Here is a 14882-nt window from a genome sequence, read left to right as displayed (position 1 = left end):
TACTTGCTGCTGCACAGAAATCCAGAGTGAAAATGTGCAGGTGCCTTGAAAGCAGATTTAAAACCTGAGCAGAGAAATTGAGTGCCCTCCTGGAAACGGGCTCTGGAGGCAGCAGGAATGTTGTGGCACAAAAGGGCACCATCCCCTTCCTGCGAGCCTGTGGCCTCATACACTTACCTTGAAGCGTTCCGTGGAGACGGGGCAGATTTGTCGCAGGGACGTTTTATACTATCTAGTCGCAGATGCTACAGATGCCTACTCTTTCTTCGGTCAAAAAATTTTTGGCAAACCTTCTTTGGTAAAGCATTGTCTGGCAAACTGAACTAAGGGCATAATTGTCATTTGACATGACTAGATATAATTAGAAAATTTTGATGTCTTACTGACTATATGAATACATCTTCTATAAACAATCTGACAAGGGTGTTAAGGCGGGAATCTGGACTAGTCAAGGCACTTAGAGAACTTGGATGCAGGACTTATGGATTCTATTGCTGGCTTTCCCACCGACTCACTGTATGACCCAGGGTGGATTGCTTGGTATGTCTGCACTGCAGATACCCCAGCTGTACAATAGATAAAACAGGATGTTAAAAGATAAAATAGCATTATGCAAAGCTCTTGGCAGTTATGCTGGTAAAATCCTGAAAGCACAAGTGCAGCTGTATAACAAGGGTCATGGGCACAGCAGGATGGCCACAGCAGCAGTGAGAGGCTGGCTGCTACCTGGGCTTTTCAGCTGGTGTCTCTGACAGAGATGTGAGCCGGCTTTGGGGATATCAGGAAGAGTGCACGCGTACACACACAAAGAGGCGCATGCATGTGTGCCTCTCTGTACACAGTTCAGATTGCATATAGGTGGGAGATTCTCCAAGCAATGTTGTTGTGACCCTGTGCACCACCGTGTTCTGCTGAGATTTCTGATCTGCAGGTCAGTGCCAGCGAGCAACAGATGCTCCCTTATTTTGCTGGCAACTTTTTAGCTTATCCAGGTGTTCCTGTGCCTGTAACAATAGTAAAGATAACCTGATCTAGGAATAGTCCCAATGGTTTTTCCTCCCTACAACTGATAGAAAAATCCTCTGGTCAGCCATAGCTATACAAATAATTGGACGTATGCCCAAACGCATCACCTCAGCATGCAGTTCCAGATGCTCTGCACCCAATACATCCTCAGTCCAGCCCTTCCATTTCATCACAAATATCTTCCATGCTTACACATTCGCACAGTTCAGAAGAAACACAGTGACACCTTTGCCAGAGCATTGGGGTGGCATGTATGGCTGTACAATGCTGGTAGAGTGGGGGGAATAGGGATTTGCTGGTAGTTCCAGACAGAGATTGATCTAGTTTTAGGAAGGGGGCACTGTCTTGTGAGCTGCTTTAAATTCTGTCAGATTTAAACACATTCTTAGAATAATTTTGGTCGGAAGAGACCCTCAAGATCATCAAGTCCAAACATAACCTAACTCTGGCACTAACCCAGGTCCCTAAGAACCTCATCTATGTGCCTCCTAAACAACCACAGAGATGGTGACACCACCACTGCCCTGGGCAGCCTGTGAGAATGCCCGACAACCCCTTCCATGAATAAATATTTTCTAATATCCAATCTCAACTGTCCCTGGCACAACCTGAGGCCATTTCCTCTTGTCGTATCACTTGTTCTTGGGGAGCAGAGCCCGACCCCCCCTGGCTCCAAGCTCCTTTCAGGCAGGTCAGAGATCAGAAGGTCTCCCCTCAGCTCCTGTTCTCCAGCTGAACCCCCCAGGTCCCTCAGCCGCTCCCATCGCACTTGTGCTCCAGCCCCTCACCAGCTCCGTTCCCTTCTCTCAACTCACTTCAGCACCTGAAGGTCTTTCTTGTCGTGAGGGGCCCAAAACTGAACACAGAACAAAATTGAACACAAAACTGCACATCCTGAACAACACAACAGCAAAATCCCAGAAAAACTTAACTGAGAAGACTAGCTTTGTCATTGGCCACTGAATATTCAAAGCTTTTTGTTCCCCAAAGTCAGGTGAGCTAGCCTAGCACACTCAGCTAGAAACTCCATATAGCGCCTGGTCCACCCTGAAGCCACTTGTCCCAGCCTCACAGCACTGCAGGAGACACATTTGCCACATAGAGCTGAGAGCAGGGCCCCACAAAAAAGCAACAGTAGCTGTTTAATACTTAATCTGCTGCTACCAAAGGATGCTGCCTTTACAGTGCAGATGTTACAGCTTCCCTGCGAACAAGAGACCAAACCCCTCTCCCCAACCTGAGGGGAGAAAACCCCCAGCTCTCACACCCTGGGAGAAGCCTCAGCCATCCCTTGCTCTTCTTGCATGATCTTTCTTACCCCAGGCTCTGAGCTGCCAGGACCTCTCTGTCCCCTCCTCGGCCAGGACCAACAGCCACTGGACACCACGTGTCACCCCAGCACCCGGGGACTCAGCTGCAAGAGCCCCTTGGATCACAGTTGTGTTCTGGTTCCCACTGGAGGGAGGTGGCCCGGCCAGCACCCCTTGGTGCTGCTCCCCAGACAGGCAGGGCTTCAGATGTCCCGTCTCGCTGTTTCCCACCGGCTCCAGGCTCTCCTGAGCAGGGTGCAGAGCATTTCCATCAGCCTCCCCGGGCCCTGAGCGTGGAGCTCAGCAGTGAGCTCTGGGTTTCGGCTCCAAAAACTCTGCACTGCAGTGCTGCAGCCCTCATTGGAGTGGGCTTTACAAGCACAGAACATTGCCTGATGCTGGGTATTGGATCAGATCAATGCACCATCCATGGACGTATTGTCCATTGAGCTCTTTTAATAAACAAAATGCCAATGACCAGGAGAAAAAGAAGAAGAAGAAACTTTGGAAGAAGGGGGAAGGCAACTCAAGAGCACTACAAGGATGTCGTGAAGTTATTCAGGGAGAAAATTAGAAGGGCCAAAGCCCAATTAGAGCTGAACCTAGGTACTGCAGTAAAAGAGAAAAAAAATGCTTCAGTAAATACATCAGCAACAAAAGGAGGGCAAAAGAAAATCTCTACCTTCTGGTGAATGCAGGAGGAAACATAGTGACAGAGGATGAGGGAAAGGCTGATATACTAAATGCCTTCTTTGCCTCGGTCTTTAATAGTCAGACCAGTTGTGCACAAGGTACCCAGCCCTGGAGCTGTGAGACAGGGATGGGGAGCACAATGAAGCCCAAATAATCCAGGGGGAAATGGTTGGTGACCTGCTACACTACTTAGACACACACAAATCTATGGGAGCAGATGGGATCCACCCAAGGGCTCTGAGGGAGCTGGAGAAGGTGATCACTAAGCCACTTTCAATTATTTATCAACAGTCCTGGCTAATCACAGAGGTCCCAGTTGACTGGAAGTTGGCAAATGTGATGCCCATCTACAAGAAGGGCTAGAAATAGGATCTGGGGAATTACAGGCCTGTCTGTCTGACCTTGATGCTCGGGAAGGTCATGGAGCAAATCATCCTAAGTGCTAGCACGTGGCACATACAAGACAACTAAGCCGTCTGGCCCAGTCAGCATTGAGCTTATGAAAGGTGGGTCCTGCTTGACCAACCTGATCTCCTTCCATAGCATGGTGACCTGCTTAGTGGATGAGGGAAAGGCTGTGGATGTTGTGTACCTAGACTCTAGTAAAGCTTTTGACACCATATCCCACAGAATTCTCCTGAAGAAACTGGCAGCTCATGGCCTGGATGGGCATACTCTTCACTGGGTAAAGAAATGGCTGGATGGCCAGACCCAAAGAGTTGTGGTGAAAGAAGTCAAATCCAGTTGGGATTTGGGAGTCAAATCCAGGGCTCAGCATTAGGGTCAGTGCTTTTTAATATCTTTATCAGGGATCTAGATGAGGGGATTGAGTGCACCCTCAGTGAGTTTACAGATGACACCAAGTTGGGTGGGAAAACTGATCTGCTGGAGGGTGGGACGTCCATACATAGGGATCTGGATTGGCTGGATCATTGGGCTGAGGCAAATTGTCTGAGGTTCAACAAGGCCAAGAGCTGGGTCCTGCACTTGGGTCACCACAACCCCATGAATGCCACAGGCTCAGGGAAGAGCACCTGGAAAGCTGACTGTTGGAAAAGGACCTGGGGGTGTTGATCAACAGCAGCTGAACATGAGCCAGGGTGTGCCCAGGTGGCCAAAAAGGCCACCAGCATCTTGGCTTGTATCAGCACTAGTGTGGCCAGCAGGACCAGGGCAGTGACCATTCCCTGTACTAGGCACTGGGGAGGCCAAACCTTGAATCCTGCGGTCAGTTTTGGGCCCCTCAAAACAAGAAAGACATTGACGTGCTGGAGATGTTTAAAAGATGTATAGATTAGGTTCTTAAGGACATGTTTTAGTGACAGAATTAATGGTTGGACTGAAGGATCTTGAGGGTCTCTTCCAACTAAAATGATTCTATGACTCTATGTGGACCCAGCTGTGTAACAGGCAGGAGTGAGGCACTTGGCCAGGCAGCTCTGGGCGTGCAGTCAGCCGAGGGAAGGCTTGGTTTGAAAAGGAAGTGGTCAGTGAGCTGAGGAGTCTCCAGGTGTTGACAGTCACTCAGCTGTGCTTTGGGGATTGAACTTAGCGTCAGTAGGTCTCCATAAGCCAGTATTAGAAACCTGATGTATTGGGTTTTTTGAAAGTGGCCCAAATCTCAGAAGAGGGTTGTGAAGCAGGGCACAGCAATGGAGAGGTTTTTATCCAGATGGCTTTTGAGTATCTTGGAGGATGGAGAGTTCACAATGGCTCTGGTAAACCTGTGCCAGTGCTTGGTCAGCCTCACAGAGAAAAAGTGTTCCCTGATTTTTCAGAGGGAACCTCCTGTGTTCCAGTTTGAACCCTCTGCCTCCAGTCCTGTCACTGGGCACCACTGACCAGAGCCTGGCTTCAACCTCTGTGCCCCCTCCCTTCAGGTATTTATATACATTCATGAGATCCCCCCTGAGCCTTTTCTTCTCCAGGCTGAACACTCCCATCTCCCTCGGCCTTTCCATGTAGGAGAGATGCTCCAGTTTCCCAGTCGTCTTAGTGGCCTTTTGCTGGACTCTCCAGTAGCTCTGTATCTCTGTTATACTGGGGAGCCCAGCACTGGACACAGCACTCCAGGTGTGGCCTCCCCAGTGCTGAGCACACTCCTCATGCAGCCCAGGACACCGCTCACCTTCTTTGCAGCAAAAGCACATTGCTGACTCACGTTCAACTTGGATTTGGAGTCACCAGGACTCCCAGATCCTTTTTTGCACAGCTGCTTTCCAGCTCGTCAGCACCCAGCACATACTGGTGCAAGGGGTTGTTCCTCTCCAGGTGAAGGGCTTTGCACTTCCTTTGTTCTGTTGGACCAAGCATTGACCTCTGAGTTTTGCCCAGCCAGTGCACAGTTGTGCACTCTCCTTTAACACAGAAAACACTTAATGGCCATAGCAATTGCAGAATCACAGTCTTCAAGCCTTACAGCTGTGTATACCGGTATTACTAATTGACTTCACTAAACCATGTGTGGACTTCCAGCTAGAGACCCTTTGTGACATTAAAGCAAAGCAACTAAAGTGCACAGGCACCTCTACATGCTCTGCATACAAGCAGGGTGAGATGCCTGTAGGTCCAGTAAAATGTCCAGAGAGGCAAGAATGCTGGCTCAGAGACCAAACCATTTGCCATCTACTTCAAGCATGTGGCCTTCACCTCAAATATTGAGGTATCCAGTTCTCTGAAGCTAGTGTCTGCTTGATCCTTGGAGGAGAATCTGGATGGTAGGACTACCAGCCAGCAGATCCTGTTCTGATAGTGGTTCTGGCCCGCTCTGCCTGAAGCTGCTTTCAATACGGGGCCATAACAGACATGTGGAAATAGGCATCCTGAGGCTGAGGGGTACAAGCTTGCGACCCCATGCAGTAGAAGAACTAGCATCTTTATCTTGAAGGAATTAATCTGGCAGCTTTCCTATCACCAGAAATAATCACCATATTCCTTGACAGACAGGAATGGCAGCTATAGAGCTATTCCACTGAAATAAGAAGGAGCAGGATGCCTGTCCCCAGAGTCAACAGGAAAGGAACTTTCTGCCAACCTATTGTCCTTGATCTGAGACTGCCAACCTTGGGCTCTGCTAGTCTAGTCATACTATATATATCTCTATCTATCTCTATCTCATCTATATCTATATATCTATATCTATATCTATGTTTACCTCCTTAGGAGGGAAAGCAACCTTGAGTACAGAAGAACGATATAGAATTTACACAGGACAACTCAGAAAACCGCAGATGATCACATCCTACGAGGAAGACTGGTAATGCTGCCTGATTGCCCAGGGTGTAGAGAGGCTGCAGGACATACTGTCCCATCTAACCCTGCATCATGTGCTGGAGGTGGCCCTACTTTGGCTGAAGGTTTCTGTGGACATATGTAAATCCACAGTGTGAATATATATGCTGGCTGAAGTTAATTAAGAAGCTGTTGTTACTGTGGATCCCTATTTTGAATACCAGTAAAAACCCCAAAGTTAGCATAATGTGGCTGTGGGTATGTGGGCTTTGCTTGGTATGTTGGAGTGAAATCCCTGAGAGGTGCTTGGCACTAATCATGCAAAAGTCTGAAGGATTACTAAAATCTAGCAAAATTCTCCAGAATGTTGTGTATGGAGATGTGACCCTTATACTAAGAACAGTTTGCATACTGAGTTCAGCTAAAACTCACATTAAATAATCCTATCTCCACCATGAAGCAGCATTTACAGATGACAGCGAGTGTATGTGCTTACTCTTCTGTCAGCTGCACTGTTACACAATAATAATCCTGGTGGCTTAGACCAGCAGGGGTGAAGGAGCCTGACTAAATTCAGCACTAAACAGTCGAGTGCCATTCAAACTGAATATCAAGACTATTCTAGCAACTTCTCTGGAAGAACAAGCACTAGAAAAACTTTCAGACACTCAGAACAAGAAAATGTTAAAACATAGACAACTTTCACGTGAAAACTCTGAATTTGGATCAATTTCCTTTTTTTCCCCTTTTGCATTAACCAAATAAAACATGGACAACAAGAAATTCTCATTCAGTGTTTTCAAGTAGATGTTTTTAAAATATCTCTTTTGAAAGCCATTATGAACTAATGCAGCGGCAGCATGTGCTGTGAACACGGGTGGTATGTGAACTCTCAGTGAATGTCTACAGGGAAAATACATCTGACAACTGGACTAAGTTTGTGGAAACTCAAATAGGAGGCAGGAGAAAGTGCAAAAAGTTTGGGAGAATAACCCAGCATTCAGTGTCTTACTGTATGATATAAAGCTCACAAAAAGAGAAGTGAAGTGTTTGATCAGCTGGCACGAACATCCCTGAAAAGGATTCTAATCTACCGAGCATCTGCTTTGGATTTAATTTATAAAACTCATCTGTCCCACCAAACTATCATTTTTATGACACTGGCATTGTGGCTTCTTACAAATCTTCTCACAAAGAAGCTGTCTCTAATCTGAAGTAGATTATCCGAATTTCACTGTAGTTCATCTCTGTAGATCCCAATAAGTTACATCAGGGAAAATTCCGCCCCGTTTCTCGCATCCAGGCACAGCCAAGGAGAAATCTGTCCAGGAGGGGACCTGTTGAAAGAGGTGCAAGTGCCTCAATGCAAAAAAAAGAGAATGCAATGTTTCCTGCCAGCCACTAATTTTCTTTCAATCCTATATCCATCTCTGCAGGGCTGGACTTCACTGGGACCAGAAGCAAACCACAGCACAGTTAGAAGAGGTGGACTAAAAGCCATCTCTGGACACAGACTGTTCTGCACAGCAACGTGGTGTTGGCAAGGTGCACATTCCCTGTGAAGGAGGAAGGATTCAGTCATGCTGAAAATAGACCCTTCTTGAGACAGAGATCAGGCAGCTGCCTCCCTTTGTGCCAGCCCTTAAGATGTGTATTTTCTTCTCCTGATCCCTGTGGTTAGCTGAGAGAAAAGTATTGAGAAGGTAATTTTTAGCTAGGCAGCACAGCCAGACCAGAGAAGGGGAAGTGGCCACAGGCTGCTGTGTGTTGGCTACTGGGAACATCCTTCTCATGTATGTTCAGGGTAGTCAAGCCCATGAACTGGAAACACGAAAAAGTAACTGTATTGCAGAAGGCTTTGGAGTAGGAAAATAAATCTTTTATCATGGTCTGGTGATCGCAGCCTTTCGCCCTGAGAACTACTCTCAGGCCTCCTGCTCCTCTAACTAGAACAGGCTGCCCCCAGGAGGAAGGACTTTGGGTTTGTGGTGGATATGAATATGAGTGCTCTCACCACAAAGAGGAAGAACTAAATACCATGTGGTGTTAGAAGTGTGATCACCTGGTGGTAGGAAGGTATTATCCCTTTTTCTTGGCACTGGTGAGTCCCCATCTGAAACGATTTATCCAATTTTAGGCTCCCCAGTTCCAAAGGGATGTGAACTAATGGGAGAGAGTCCAGCAGAAGACTAGCAAGATGGGCAGGGGTCTAGAAAACTTGTACCATGAAGAGAGTGTGATGGCATGTTTAGTCTGAGGAATAAAGAGCTAATGTACATGAGAGGCAGCTACAAAGACAATGTGCCAAGCTTTTCTGATGAGTTGCAGTCAACGTAACAAGGGGCAATGACCACAAATTGTTGCTCGAAAGTCCCCAGTTAGACATTATAGGAAAACTCTTGACTATTGGGTAATGCAGAAATGGCATAGGCTATCAAGAGAGGTTGTGGAGCCTCGGTCCAAAAAGCTTGGCTAATCAAATCCATGACTGATCTGACCAACATCTGCTTGAAGAGGGAGACTGAACTAAAGATACCCAGATGTTCCTTCGCAACAGCATTTCTGTGGCTTTAATGTAGAGGTTTCCTCTGTGATGCAGCACATCACACCAGGAAGAAGTTCCACCTGCTGAGGAGCAGCAGGGCAGGCAAAGTACAGGAAGGTCCTCTTGTTATCACAGGCTGGACACATTCACGATGGTAATTGTCCGCTGGTAAGCATGTCCCCAGCCCTGTTACAGGAATTTAGGGATCTAGTAGAAACCTTTTTCATTCTGAGTCACTAGGTACCATTTGTTAGAAAATGGGTGTATGATATAGTGAACAGCAGCTACCGTCACTGTTGTCTGTTATTTCTGACCATAAGGTAACGCTGAAGGAAGGAAGATCACATTATCTCCCTACTAATGGCAGGGAGGTTAATCTAGATGATCTTTAAAGGTCCCTTCCAACCCAAACGATTCTGTGATTCTGTGTGATTCTATGAACGGCTGTACTGGATCAAAGCAACATGTAGAGTCTTACACCTGAGACATTTCTCATCATCCCAATCTCCCCAGATACCCCGTTCTCCACACAATGTCCCACCCATGTGGTGAAGCCTTCTCAAGCATAAACCACCTCAAGCTGGTGAAAAATGTCATGTGACTGGAGCAAAAGCAAATAAGGCACACATGGGAAACCATAGTGACAACAGCAATGTGTTTTCTGTGTCACTGCCAGCAATGGGAGACAGAAGCACAAACACATTCCCATGATCTCTATATGAAACCTAGAAACCCTTTGGTCTCACTGACCTACCTGTCCCCCTGCACGGAGCCTGTAATGCTCATGGGATACAGCACACATCTCCTTTAACAGGAGTCTCCTTGCACACCCTCCCAGTGAGCCCTGGGAGACTGGAGAGAGCTCAGTGCTGCTCAGCTTCTGCTCCGGTAGGAAACCTCCTCCTGTGGGTCGATGGCCTGGAGAGCAGAGTCACGTCCCACACAGACAGCAGGGTCTCCTGTGCCTGGGGACAGGTCACTTTGGCTGCTCCTCTTCAGGTGATCGAGGTCCCTGATGCCACAACCAGGAACTGGGAGGTGCTCAGGGCCTGGGAGAGACCAGGAATGTCTGCATGTATGTGCTGGTCTCTGAGCACACATCAGAGCTAAGCTGAAATGAAATCAGCCCTGCATGTGGTAGACAATTACTGGTGATTACTCTGCCCTGCTTCAACCTAACCAGCTTGCTGGGCCACTGGTCTCCAGACTGTCATAAAACGCTGCAAGTATTCCATAATATACAATTTATATACATCTTCTCAATGCTTATGTTTGATGTGTTACCAACTGTCTCTAAACACTATGTCACACTTCGTGACATGCAGCTTTGCTTGGACATGCTTCTGAAGTTAGGTTCCTCTCATTTATACTGACCAAATATGACCTGGTGTTCCGAAATTCAAATATTTTTGTCTATCTGCTCCATCTCTTACTTACTTACTTACTTACTTTCAGAGGAATTAGCATATATCTGCAGAGAAAGAACATCCTGCCTAGTCACTAGTATGAGACAAACTACACAGAACAAACACCAGTTTCACTTTGTTTTGGTTTGGTTTGTTTGACAAAACTCCCTCAGAAGGGTGCTATAGCACTAGGATGCTTCTTAATTGAAGGCTGATGCTGTTTCAAGCTATCTTCTCCCTTGCATTGCTACCTGTTACACGATAAGCAGCACTGGAGGAAAGGGTTTTTTAGCAGTTTTGGTGGCAGGCGTTGGGACCAGCCTGTTCCTGCAGAGGGAGGTGGAAGCGGCTGAGCTCAAACAGAGAACTGTAGGAAGATCCGCGACTTTCCAGGCTTGCAGCTGGTGGGATGGATGGGGACAAGCTGTGGCTGTGGTTTCTGTGCAGCTATTTAGCACTACCCACCGCTCTGCCTTCCCGCAGCGGTAATCTGGCGTCGCAGAGCTCTGGCATAGGCAAAGCCACTTTGCTGTCATCGTGACATGATTATTATCCCCTGCTTGTGAATGCTGCTGACTGCAGCAGGCTTTTCTTAAACAGTAAGGTTTTGTTTTAGTCCCTTCCCTTCCTTTCCCCAAGTCTCCAGAGAATTTTACCCCCAAATAATTCACTTTTCCAGCTGCTATACAAAACTTAACCTCAGCCCGTTTGAGAGGATATGGAACAGCAGCTGTGCATCCATCTGGCTGAAAACAATGAGGATCTGTAAGGCTTGCTCCACTGTGAGAAAGCCAGAGCAGAAAAAAAGCATCATGCAGAGATAGTCTCATAAATTTAAGAATAAGCAGACAGTCATAGAGCAAAGGCCTAGCTGGTATTTTGTGCATGAATGTACCTTGGATGCTTGGTGAAAATCCAGTTTCACTTTTTCCATACTATTTTTAATATTATGTAAGCATAGAATCTTCCCACCTGTTTGCTCCTTTCCCAAAGTGAGAGATCATAGTCTGGACAGCTCGTCTCTCCGGTGCTCTCATCAGTTCTGTCATCTTTCTCTGTCCCCCTCCTAATTGCAGAGGCCAAAACTGCAGATAGCAGGTGGTTTGTGGGGCTGGTACAGTGATTTCTGTTCTCAGTCGATCCTGATAATTCCTGGTACTCTGTTTGCCTTTTGTGGCCACCAGTGAGCACTGACTTGATGTTCGGAGGCAAATATTCACTATTCAGGTGACCTTCCTATCTCCTAGTCCTCGTCCTCCTTTCAGAGTCTGAATTTCTATAGGGTTTGGTCTATGTAAGGCCCAGGCTCACCGTATGGACAGAGAAGTTTATGTTCTATTTCGTCTGCATAAACAGTTTTTACAACTGATGATTATACAGTCTGCTTTCAGAAAAATGACAGTGGGTGAGACTCGAGCTAACAGACCAGTGGAGAGACAGGTAAAGCAGCAAACTTTTATTTGGGGGTGATCAGCTCTTCACTTAGTATCAGAGTTGTGCTGTTACTGAGACTCCTCATGTTCCCAGCAAAGATCAGCAGAAGAGCTGGCCGAGGAGATGACATTCAGGATGCCCTTTCTATCACCCACCAAAGCAGCTGAGGAGCTCCTGTTACAGAGCAGGGACTGGGGTGGGCAGGCTAAGATGCCTCCGGGTAAGACAAAGAAAAAAGAGAGCAAGTGGCAAAAGGGGGAGGGAAGGAAAATCAGGATTAGGTGCATAATATTAGCACTAGCAACAACTGCATCCTAAAAAAGAGGGCAATGAGGTGATGTCTTCTAGGCTGACACTCATCTGTGACAGATGATCTCACTTCTGGGCAGATTTCAGTGCTGCAAATGGAAGTATACTTGTACGGAATTCGTATTAACCTGTCCACTTCAAGCATTAGACTTTTCAAGGTTAAGACAGCCCATGGTTACCATGGAATTTTCTGAGTGACAGACTCACTGCAGTGAAGTTACCAACAGGATACTTAGCAGAATTTTCTAGTGGTATTTTCTGAGTTGAATTTTTAGGTTGCAGAAAAGTTCCTTTTGCATCCTTGGGAAATTTGTCAACAGCCTCATTATTTTATGTTGGCAGATAGATTTCCTTGGTGGTCAGCCTAAGCGTTTCCTCAGTTACATCTATCTGAAACAGGGAGGGAAGGATTCAAGCCCCTGCTCCCCCTGGACGACAGACCAGCTGTGTAAAGCAAACAACCTTATGTCACCAGCCAGCAGACAGGGGCTTTCACATCTCAGCCAGGACTGTGGCCTGAGAAAGTATATGCTGAATCTTCTGCAGCTCAAGATGCAGTGCCAGCTTCACTCCATCACTGCTTTGCTGAGCAACACATGTACATTGCCTTCCTTCCAACTCAGTGCCTGTTGCTCCCTGAGAAGTGTCTCCAGGTGGACGCTCTCTTGCAGGGCTCCTCACAAGGTCTCCCAGCAGACTCGACCCATGATCCCGCACTGCTGTCTGCCTCTTACCCTCGCTCAGCTCAGATTTTACCTCCCAAAGCCGTCCTGTGTGCTGAACTGCATTTGTCCCAGCACCACTGTGCTGAAGTCGGGGCTGTGCTGTTGGTGAGGGGGTCGGGGCAGGGCCTGTAAAACCACAGTTGTGAGACCCCAGTAGCAAATCTCAGATGATTCCTCCTCTCCCGGGGCTCCTGACAGCAGCTTACAGTGTGAACTCTTGAATTTGACTTTACTGACAAAGAATTTCTGAAGGGGAGTGTTTTCACCCATTTGCTCTACTATTACTGGAACACTGCATTTGAGCTCAGGAGATTCCTGGCCATCCATATGGGACGCCGGATCTATATGAGCCCATCAGCTGCATCTATTTTAAACTTTCTCTCAGAGATGTTCGTTTATGGCCACCGTGGTCTGATGTTTTTCTCAAGAACTTGGCACAAGCCCTTATCAGGTGACGGGCAGCCTCAGCCCACAGATAGAGTGTCAATGCAAAATGACCCTCATTCTTCATAAAGCACTGAGAAATTCATCATCCTCACATCAGTGTCCCACTTTGATCCTGATAATCCAGCAGGCTTTAGGGCAGTGGCGGTCAGTGGGGATTTTTTCCCAGCCTCTGCTCCTCCTGTGTGCATCCTCCCACAGCTCAGAACCACTAATTCGTTCCTTTCCCCATTACGTACCTATCCCTCCTCCCGGGAAGGGCAGGGGTGGCCAGCACCACGTGGAGACGCTTGGCTTCTGCTCCCATCTCCTCCACTTCTGGGGTGGTTGTTTTCTTTCTTGGAAAATCCTGCAAAAAATACATGCACGGATGGTCGCCACAGGCTGGGCTCACACAGAGTGACAAGCCAGGTCCCTGTGGGGTGGGCCACCTCAGCAGCTCAAAACGGGGCTCACTCTGCACTTACCATCCACTTACCAGAGAAAGCAGCAGCTTTCATGGCTGGTGGAGCCCAGCCCGGGCTGCCGGGGGAGCAGGATGGGGCAGCTGAGCTCTGGCCACATTCAGGGCTGGTGGTCCCTGCAGCCTTCAGCCATGGGGAAGGTGTGGCTTTTACTGCCTCTTGTACAGCTCGTGCTCCTGGGGCTGGGAAATGCTGCCTGAAGACGCTTTTTTCACAGTGCAGCCCACAACACGGTGCATGGGCATGGATGATGGGCCACGTGCCATGCGCACTAGTAATGAAACAACATAGCATTTCGATTTACAGATTAAATACAAAAAACTAAAATTAAGCTTTGCAAAGCTCTTTCAAGGTGGGTTATGAGTTAGTCACTTGCAGTAGTGACATTGTGGTGTTTCCCAGCAGTTTCGCCTCAGATTTCTTCTGACCTTTCTTCCCCATACCTGATGCTGTCATTTTTTCCACCCCCCCACATCCTCTACCATCTTATCACTTATCCCTTTTCCTCCCACGCGTTCATCTCACTTTCCTCCTCCCAGACTCCTCCCTGCACTACCCAGCACAACCTCAACCCTACCTCAGCCCTACTCTTACTCTTATTTCCACCCTCTCTCACTTACCAGTTTATTATGTTTTTTCTGCAATAAGAGTCGCAGGAAGGTGAGTTGAGATGCTCACATCACACTTAATACACTAGTGCCCCAGCTCTGTACTTGATCTGAACATGTTCATGGGCTGCTCCTGCTCCACTCAGCTGAGAGATGCGACTTTCTGAAATGCTGCTGGCCCTGGAGCAAGCACGGAGCAAGCCCTGCCCCTGCCTAACTCACCAGGGAAGGGATTCATGGATTGGGGCCTCTTGCTGATCAGCAAAATGGGCTTTGAAGTCCCAGGCATTGCTTTAATTTGTTGGTGTCCAAGGTGTTGCCCCCATCCACCCCAAAATGAGCTGACCCCTGGAAGTACCTGGGCATTGCTGTGTTCCCCAAGGGGCAGCACATCCCAGGGGGGCACGGCGAGCACCCAGACGCTGGGGTGGCACAGCACCATTGCACAGACTCCAAAGGGGCCACTCTTGATTTCTACTCTTACCAAGGAGAGAACACTCGGGGCTGCTTCTGATTTTTAACATTGCAGCTGAGAAAGGAGCTGTGCTGCAGCAAGTGTCTCTGGGATAAGAATAGCATCTGCCGTCTTAGGACACAACACAGTTGTCCAGCTCCTACATGGCAGCACGTTGCACTGAGATATAGAAGGCAACCTACCCCCCGAGGAATGTCTTGGAGTGCTATTAG

General features: G+C 47.7%; 1 long non-coding RNA gene across 1 annotated transcript in view; it reads left to right on the top strand.

The window, feature by feature from the left end:
* The window catches only part of LOC309447055, a 75201-nt gene extending 64719 nt beyond the window's left edge, over nucleotides 1–10482 (top strand). The window contains exons 12-13 of the long non-coding RNA XR_014185552.1: nucleotides 6192–6285; nucleotides 7697–10482. This is a non-coding gene — a long non-coding RNA (uncharacterized lncRNA). The remainder of the gene's footprint in view (nucleotides 1–6191; nucleotides 6286–7696) is intronic.
* Nucleotides 10483–14882: the final 4400 nt, after the last annotated feature.

This window comes from Streptopelia decaocto, assembly GCF_964273445.1.
Source record: "Streptopelia decaocto genome assembly, chromosome: 16".
Classification (NCBI taxonomy): domain Eukaryota; kingdom Metazoa; phylum Chordata; class Aves; order Columbiformes; family Columbidae; genus Streptopelia; species Streptopelia decaocto.
This window is presented reverse-complemented; position numbering and strand designations above follow the sequence as displayed.